Genomic DNA, 9,589 nt, shown 5'->3' with positions numbered 1-9,589 from the left:
CCCGGGCCGGTTTAACTTTTCCTGGACCAGGGTGTCCATCACCTGGACGCAGCCCCCGACAGCCTGGCAGCCGCTGGCCTGGCTTTGGATTGTCTGCCACCAGTGCCCACGTGGCGCTTCACCTGTTCTGGGCAGCTTACAGCACCTGGCTGAACAGAGGAAAACCCCGTCGAGAAAGGGCGTCTGGGGTCTGATGTGTAGTAGAGAGTGGGGGTGGGGAGTGAAGAGAGGTAGGGGCACCCCAGCGCCCTTCAGTGTGGACCCGGTTCTGAGCCGGAACCAGACGGACGTGGTCGCTGATTAGGGATCTTGGCCTATGGGTTTCTGGAAAATGTTTGCAGCACCTGCTCTGCCCCTTGCTGCCTCTCTGTTCACTGCAGGCCTGTCCTGAGCTCAGAAGCACAGCTCTTCCCAAATATTCAGGCTCGACTGCCAGTGGAGAGACTCCATTTCAAGTGCGATACCATTTCTTTCCAGGGACCAATGGGGTGGGGCTGGGAGCTCTGAAATTTAAAAAAAAAAAAAAGGAAAAACTTGATTGTATTTTATATTTACTGTTTCCAAAAGCTGATGCTGGGTAAGATGCTTCAACTTAGGAAAAACACTTCCGTCCTCATTTCTGCAAGTTCGTCTATGACCTTGTGCAGAATTTTCTTAACTTGAGTAACTGAATCACACAATAACGTTATTGTGGGGGCTGGAAGTGGATTTTTGTTTGTTTATTCTTTTATCCTTGCAGGGAAAGTATAGACAGTCTTTTATCTGCAGAATTCAGAACTTGCAGAGAGGTGTCATTAACTGTGCTTGAAAGTATATTTTTAGACAGGAAGGAGGATACGTCCTACAGCCATGTGACATCATGTTCTTGTCAAGAATTGTGCTTTGTAAACATTCTCTGCTAGATCACTCTCCTTAAGAGGCTGGAATATCCAGCTGCTTGGGTTAGTGATAAACCAGGTCATGTTACAGTAGTTGTTGGCAGTCGTGGATCTGAAAAACTTAAACTGGTTATGGTATATGTGCTTTATATAGGAAAGCATTTGGGGAAAGATTTGTCCTTTTGTTGGAGAAGGAAATGGCGACCCACTGCAGTATTCTTGCCTGGAGAATTCCATGGACAGAGGAGCCTGGTGGGCTACAGCCTATGGGCTCGCAGAGTCGGGCACAGCTGGGCAACTATCACTTACTCACTTGTCCTTTTATAATTTTGACCCTCTTACAGTATCGATTGGTGTCGGTACAGTGGTAAACAGAATCTTAAATAACTTCTTGTATGAGATGCCTTTCTGCTGTCCTGCCAAAATGGACTCAATTCAGTGTACCCTTACAGAAAATGCTTGTAAGCTGTTGCTTAGAATTTAGTACAATTGCTTCTTGAAGTATTTATCTGCTGTGTGCTCCTCACAAGGCATTTCTGGGGCTGAGTTCTGTGCTCACAGAACTACCCCGGAAGGTAATGTTTAACAGGGTGGTTTATGGCTTACTGCACGCAATTATCTCCCTCTGTATTCTTGGGCTCAATTCTTTCTTTTACTCGATGGTGGGGACTTCCAGGTGCTTTCACAGAAGCACAGAAGAATGAGATAATATTTGAGAAGTATGAATGGCGATCTGTTTTCTTATACTGGGAGAGAAATGCTGCTTTTAAGTAAAAGGCTAGAAAGCAGGTCAGTATGTGTGTGTTGGGGGCAGATATTGCCCTTGCTGTTGATTTACATGAAATAGGATGCAGCTTATTTCTAGAAGCAAATTTCAGTTAAAATGTATTTATTATACAGTGAGTTAATAGGTGTTTCAAAAAGGTGTGTCAGACCAGGAAGTGTTCCATAGTAAGAAAGTATAATGTGTCTGCCTATGACTGTTTTGTTTTCACCACTGATTAATTTCTAAAAAAAAAAACTAAAATTGGACACCAAATTGGTGGCAGTTTCTACACGTTTGAGGTTTGCCTGAGTAAAGACCTCTAAACAGGATTTTCCCTGCCGTTTGTCTAAGGCCTTCTGGTGATCCATGTTTGTTTTAAAAAAGAAACTGATGAGTCCTCATTTTCTCGGTATCCATGAGTTTCCAGTGTTTCTGAGTTAGTGGAAATGTTGCCTTTCATCGTCTCAGTGCAGGATGGAAAAAGAGTGAAAGTAAAAAACTTGTGCTTTTGTGGCTGCCGAACTGAATAGCGAGTGATTTTCCTGTATTTTTTTAATAAAGCCCTTGGGCGACGACAGATTTTGGGGAGCCGCCCAGCTTGGGGGAGATACAGTTCTGAGCTCCTGGAAGCCCGGCTCTTATTGGAAATGTTGACAAGATCATTAACTACTCAGCCGTGTGGGGCCCTCCAGGAAGCTGGGTTTACCGCCAGATCGCCAGCTCTTTGTGGTGGACTTGGGGCTCCGGCAGGACCCCTATCTGCAGGAGACTGCAGAGCAGCCTCTGGCTCCAGAGACTTTTCTCCCCCACACCTCCCCTCCTTTTCCAGTTTTGTGAAGTTTCCTTTTTAAAGGATAAATAGATTGCTAAGGCCACTATTTAATATGAGACTTGGGAACTAGTAAATAAAAAGCTTTGCTGGATTCATTTTGGAGAGTAGCAGAAAAAGCAAGTAAAAGGACCCCTGTTTCCTTTTGAGATTAAAAAAAAAAAAAATCCACCATCTTTATTTTCACGTGGATGCCTCGTTCTCAGGCTTCACTGTTTGGGTTTTCCAGAATATGTTACTAATGGCCAGGAAAGAATATTCACAAGTCCTTCCCTGTTTATTCTGGGCCTTTTCTGAATGTAATCAATAATTATATTGTGTATTCATCTGCTTTTGTTGTTCCCCTGTAAGGTCAGAGCTGACTGCGAGTTTTTGTATTTTAGTAAAAGGACATGTGGGCAGCTTATATGTTCACATTAATTTATATTTCCTTTAGCAAGGGTCTCGGTAGGCTGTCTTTACTGTTAGGGGATGTTCTTGTCTCTGGAGGCAAAGATGGCATCTCTGTCTGCTCAACCAGTAATGTACTGGGTTTTTGACACATTGTGGTAAACAGCCTCATCAAAGATACCCTACTTCTGGAATGACGCTGAGGTCTTCTCTGCATTTCCGCGTGAATGGGTGGAAGATTCAGAGGCTATGGCCTGAGGTACAAGAATAGAAATGAGTCTTGTTTTTAAGTGACCGCAGAGTTTAGTAAATAAACCCTTATCACAGATGGTTACATGTGGAGATTCGCGTTGACATTCACATTGGTTTATTTAGGCCTGCCAAATAATCTAAAGGAAAGCTTTGTTTAGGAAGATGGACTTTTATCACCATCGTGTCTGTGGCCCGGTCAGGTCACCTCGTGTCCCGAACAAAGCATTTTTCAGGTTTACCTTTAAAACGAGTGCTTTTGGCAGAAAAGTCCGAGCACGTTGCTCTCTGGCTGCCGGGTGCAGGGGAGTGTCCCCCAGGCGCTGGGACGTCAGTGTCCTCCTCCGCTGGGGGAGGCCAGCGGGCTTCCCAGTGAATGCCCCGATTCTCGGGGTCGCCGCCTCCGCTTCGCCTTGTGTGAGTGGAGCTCGCTCATAATAGATCATTGACCGGCCTGAGCCAGGCGGCCCGAGGCCCTCGCGCCGGGCGGTGAATGCGCCGCTTCACGGGCGGCCCGGACCCGGGCTGGGGGCGATAAGCCGGGATTGTTCATCGGGCTCAGACCGGCGCGTGGGGAGAGGGCCCCTCGTCGTCGTGACGGAGCCCTCCGCGGTGGCTCAGAGAAGGGCCTTCTGTCTCCGCGGTAGACGAGCCCGTGCGGGATGTCAATGGTGTGTGTTCACTCCCGGCTCGAATGCCCCAGGCTCGCTGGGAAGGCCCCCGCCTTGTCCGCTGGAGGGCAGGTGGGCGTCTCTGAGACCCACGGGCCCAGCCCCAGGAGAGGGTGCCCACTGTCGCCCCGGAGGCCGCTCTGGGAGTTGTGTGACCTGCCTTCCGGAGCCGGAATACCGTCAGTATCCTGAGCGGCCTGCCTGTCTGCCCCGAGCTGTCTCCTTCGTGAGGGCATCTGACCCTCAGCACCGACTCCTCAGTTTCCACTTTTTCCATCAGCGCCTCCCCAGTGGCCCCCCCGCCGTGAGCCCAGCCCTGTCCTTCCGCCTCTCGGAAGCCCCCCACCCCCAAGGTGACCCCCGGAGAGGAAGGGAGGGGAGACCACAGGGCGCCTGCAGCCCAGCTGGTTCTTAGCGTCACAACGTGGTTAACCCGGACTGAAGGGAGTTGGTTTGCAGCAGCTGGAGCCGCAGCTTTGCCTCTGTCCAGATAGCAGCCCAGACCCGGGACAGGAAGTGCCCTTCTTCCTGCAGCTCCAGGTCTGGAGTCTGGTTTGAGTCCCTTTAAAGAAACGCTCATCTTTTCCCCACCCCCACCCCCAAACTTGAAACTTTTTATTTCGCTTGAGGTTATAGCCTATTAGAAGCTTCCAAGATGGCGCTAGTGGTAAATAACCTGCTTGGCAGTGTAGGAGACTTAAGATTTGAGTTCCATCCCTGGGTCGGGAGGATCCCCTGGAGGAGGGCATGCAAACCCACTCCAGTATTCTTGCCTGGAGAATCCACATGGTCATAGGAACCTGGTGGGCTACAGTCCATAAGACTGCAGAGAGTCAAACACAACAAGCGATTTAGCATGCATGCGTGGGTAGCCAATTAACAACCTTGTGGTAGTTTCAAGTGAACAGTGAAGGGACTCAGCCATACATACACGTGTATCCATTCTCCTCAAACCCCCTCCCACCCAGGCTGGCACAGAACATTGAACAGAGTTCCGTGTTGCATGGGTCTCTGATTCCTTTCTCAGGATGGGACCTGGATAGAACAGATTTTGATGGTTTTGGGAGAAATGAATACAAAGCTTTGTGTTGGTGAACTTCACAGAGCAGAAAATGGCGACATTTCCTGTTGAGTCAGGGCTGAGCTTACTGTGTGAGAATATAGGACATTCTACCTTCTCCCCTGATAGTGCTGCACTGAACCGGTCAGAAGGTGACTGTTGAGGGAAGAGAAACCGCAGCAGCCTTGCCAGATTTTTGCCCTGGGACGTGATGGGAGGGTCTTCCTGAGCGCCCATGTCCTCGTGCCTGACTTTGCCCTGTTGGCACAGAGGCTGCACCCCACGGAAGTTTGGGGGCGTCCCTTGAGTGTCAGCAAGCAGCCTCCTAAAGTAAATGCTGCCTTCAATTGGAAAGTTTCATATTATTCACATGATTTTTTTTTCCTTTGAGTTTTGAATACTAGAATTTAACAAAAGGTAATTTTCCCAAAGTGCATTGCTTAGAGACCCCTGCGCTTCCTGGGGCCTGGAGAGGGAGAGGGGAGACAGGTGAGGGGGAGGGCCCACCCGCCCCACCCAGCTGCCCCAGAGCAACTCTGTTTCCCATTGTGTTACTTAACCAGAGTTGCAAGGAGTTATTATTTTTTTTAACTTCTTTTGTGAAAACTATCCAAAACCCCATAAAAATGGACAGAGTAAGGGAAGAGCATCTATACACCCACCATCCAGCCCAAGCACTTGTTAATGGTTTGACGTATTTGCCTGCTCCTCTCTTTTGTAACCCACCTCCAAAATATTTGATTATATACCCTGCAAAGCTAGAAATGTTCTCCTGTATTACTGACCTAACAGAACAGTAATTCTCAAATATAGTCTAATATCCCATACTGTATGGGGCCTGGATGGAGCTAGAGCAGGTTGGATCCTGTGCACTGTGGACGATTATAGCTGTTGGGGGAACACTGTGTAATTGTATTTAATAACCTCTGCAACAAACCCTCCAGGGTCCAGTGAATACACAGGGGTTGCTGTTTAGCCATTTCCAACCTAGCTTCCTAAACTTTCATTTCCCCCTTTTGAACCAAACAGTGTCACTGTCAGGGACTCAGTATCTTTGCGTGCTGCACTGCCATTTCATTAATTTATTTAATGATTATTAATAACAACACCTACTATATGTTGACCATGTATAATGTGCTAAACATTGCACCTTGCCTGCATTTATCCTCACAAAAATAATGCAGTTCACATCACTATCATTTACACTTTAAAAAATGAAAAAATGGACCAGGGACTTAAAAGGCTGAGATACTTGCTCCCAGTCACACGGCTGATCCCAGGGAGTGGCAGAACTGGGTTTGGATCTTGGGTAGCCCAACCTCAGAGCTCATGGTCTAGACTACCTGTCATGGTGCTGTGATGCCCGCTGCCTACTTGTCTCCGCTCTGGCATCAGGATTCAGTGGTACTTGGCGAACTGGCCTTCTCACTGTAGGATGCCTAACCCACGAGTGACCCGTTAAAGAAGCTGTTACAGAACCATGTCCAGACAGGCACTGGAATTGGTCCAGGGCTGGCGAGGGGGGAGAAGCAACGTGGGTCTGACCTGGTCACAGGGCAAAAAGGGGTCAGGATGGTGCGGAGAGACCACACCTGAGAAGGTGGGCAGTGCGTAGGACCCGCACGCCTGAGGGCCCAGAGGCGGGAGTGAGCAGATGTGCAGCGGGGTGTGGGGCAGGCACAATCACTGGCTGAGAGCCCAGGGACCCCAGTGATGGGGGTTCAGGCCTTTAGGAGCCCACTGCGGGGAGTCTGGGCCTCATCTTCCTGGTGTGAAAAGCCTGCGACGAGCTGAAGTCTGAGAGAGGCCCCCAGCTGGGAGGCCCACGTGGGTGTGAGAGAAAGGCAGGCGTGTAGGTTTAGGTGTGAAACAGAGGTCCAGCCCACAGGATGTTGGGGTCACTCCTGGCTGGGGGTGAGGGGCGAGGAGCTCGTTCTGAAGGCCCGTTGAGCCCACAGCCCCCTGCTCCCAGGCTGCCTGGGCTTCCTGGGCAGGTCATCGCTGCCCGCCCTGCCCCGTGGCTGCCGTGTGGCTCCGTGTTCCTTTCCGACATCTGGGACCTGCAAAGGCAAGCCTGTTGCTTGGTTACCCGTGTGTGTAGGTCCCCAACGTGGCCTGGCACCCAGTCGGCCGTCAGGGACTGTGATGAAACCCTCGCTAAGTTGCCCGACGACCGCGCAGTGGGGCTTCCACCGGGGGAGCGGTTCCTGGACGGGGGTGGGATGCAGACCGTGGTCGCGTGTTGGTTCCTACAGGTCTGACAGCTCGGTGGTCACAGGGCGTTTCCTCCTGGTGTGTGTCCCAGGTCCCTGCCCGCAGGGCTTGTTCAGAAAGGCCTTGCTGTCGGCAGGGGAGTGGGGGCGCTCGCTGGGTCCCGGAGCCTGTTCTCAGGGTCGCCGGGGGCCCTGCAGGAAGTGACTTCTCCGCGTGGTGTCTGGTCCAAGACTCAGTTCCCAGGGTCCTCACTTACAGGAGTGATTTATTCGCTGAAACATTTACCCACAGATTAAACGTATCCCAGCTCCAGTGTCAGCAGTCTTGAGAAAGTCGACATATTTCATTTGTGCTGTGCAGGTGTGAGAAGAGAGTCTCTCTAAGGCATGGCAGTGCCTCACATATATTCATTTCGACCTGCTGCTTTGCTGTTTGTGCCTTCACAGGATCATTTCTTAAAGTTTAGCGACGTGTTTTATTTCCAAGATGTTGATATTTTGCCCTCTCTTAAAACCCCCCCCATCCCTATGATATGCATTTTTAAGTTATGAATACAGAGTTATATTTTCTTTAATAAATATTTTACTTTTTATTATTGTAGTTATCAAATAATATTGTTATCGTTGTTTTGTCCCTAAGTCGTGTCCAACTCTTTTACGACCCCATGAACTGTAGCCCGCCAGCCCCTCTATCTATGGGATTTCCCCCCTAGAATACTGGATTGGGTTGCCAGTTCCTGCTCTAGGGGATCTTCCTGACCCAGAGATTGAATCTGAGTCTCCTGCATGGCAGGTGGATTCTTTACCACTGAGTCACTTGGGAAGCCCATAAAATAATATAGGTATATATAAATACAAATACTTATATAAATATAAAATTGCCTAACCTTTTCAAAAAGAAACTTACGTAAGGCATTTTTAAAAAAGCAGCTTCAAACTGTTTGTTACATTCCTTTGAGAAACACACACACACACATACACACATACACGGAATGATGCGCTGGAAATCTATTTTAAAACCCTAATCAGCAAGCCATTTTCATGCCTAAACAATTAAATTACAGGCTTGTCTGGCAAGTTCCCAATTACAGCCTTGGAAAAACTTTGTAATACAACAACAAAAGTGGTTCTTTATGGGCAAAATGTGACTCCGATGGGGCTGTGCTTCATGTGTGTATGTACATGGGTCGTGTGTCAGCTAAACACATGTAACATGCATTTTCTCTGCCCTCTTCCTAACGTTTGTGTTGTTAGAAGTACGGAAGGTCTGAGTAAAAAGCTCACATTTATTGACGCGCTTTATAAGGCTAGTTATCTCAGGTTAATGTGTTGTAGGAAAAGTTGAAGCACCAAGTCGCACATGGCGTGCGTTTGCCTGAGAGAGTGCAATTGCGGCTGTTTAGTACCTGGATGTATTTGCTAAAAACTTCTCTCAAAGGGCAGTGTTTGGAGGAGGACCGCTCACTACCAGAGACCCCAACCAGGGTTGAGAAACCATCTGAGACCCTCAGGCTCATGGAGGCTGGGGATGGTTCAGTCGCTCAGTGGTGTCTGACTCTTTGTGATCCCATAGACTACAGCCTGCCAGGCTCCTCTGTCCGTGGGATTCTCCAGGCAAGAATACTGGAGTGGTGTGCCATTTCCTCCTCCAGGGGGATCTTCCCAGTGCAGGGATCAAACCTGAGTCTCTTCCATCTCCTGCATTGGCAGGCAGATTCTTTACCATAGTGCCACCTGGGAAGCCCAGTGCTATGGAATATGGGGCTTGTAAGGTCCTCCTGAATCTTCTAAATGGGGCTGCCGCCCATTTGCATTTTTACATTGGAAGTCCTGACGACACCATTCTTTTCTTTTGGGGAAAAGAAGTGATGACCCGTCTTAAGCAGCGATTTTTGCTTGCAGCTAAAAAGAACGATCGTGAAGATTATTGATTGGGCCACTGACTAAGGAAAGCCAGTTGTGGGAAATTCCATTTTGACTCTTTCTTTAAACGTTTGCAGGAAACTTTGTGAGTCAACCGTGGGCTTCAGGAAAGGGGTCACTTAGTGGTGGAGCCAGTTTTGTTAACGTTATGATTTCCTTAACGATAATGGTGTTCTGAGCTTAAGTGGTCATTACCCTTATGGTGTTTTTCCATTTTCCCCCTCCAAATATTTTTAAGTTCTTTAAAAAGACATCCCAGGTCATTCTCAGAGGGACAGCAGGGCTTAGTGTTGAATGATGGGGGTGGGCAGAGAAGTGGAAAACAAAAGAGAAAGAAGAGCTTATTGTGCTGGTTGACGGGCACCATGGACACCTTGCCTAAGACTTTTCCTGTAAATTGCAGGACCCTGCTGCCTTTCGCATGAAGCTTTTAAGCTAGTTTTTCAGGAAGCCCAGATAAGAAATGAAAAGTATATTCTCTAGCATTGGGTTTCTAGAGTGGAAGCATCTAGTCTTTGGCTGGGAGGTCGAAACTAAACATCAAGGCTGTAATAAGGAAACAAAATGTGGATTTCTCTGGCAGCAAAGGTGGCAGCCTTGCTTTCCCCCC

General features: G+C 48.6%; 1 protein-coding gene across 1 annotated transcript in view; it reads left to right on the top strand.

The window, feature by feature from the left end:
- The first annotated feature begins 18 nt into the window (after positions 1 to 18).
- Positions 19 to 9,589, top strand: part of ZNF516 (zinc finger protein 516) — a 63,984-nt gene continuing 54,413 nt past the window's right edge. Inside the window, exon 1 of the mRNA XM_010855057.1 lies at positions 19 to 1,667. The gene's annotated coding sequence lies outside the window, so the exon portion shown is untranslated. The remainder of the gene's footprint in view (positions 1,668 to 9,589) is intronic.

This window comes from Bison bison, unplaced genomic scaffold, assembly GCF_000754665.1.
Source record: "Bison bison bison isolate TAMUID 2011002044 unplaced genomic scaffold, Bison_UMD1.0 scf7180017864353, whole genome shotgun sequence".
Lineage (NCBI taxonomy): Eukaryota > Metazoa > Chordata > Mammalia > Artiodactyla > Bovidae > Bison > Bison bison.
Note: the sequence above shows the minus strand (reverse complement) of the source record. Positions and strands in the feature narration are given on the sequence as shown.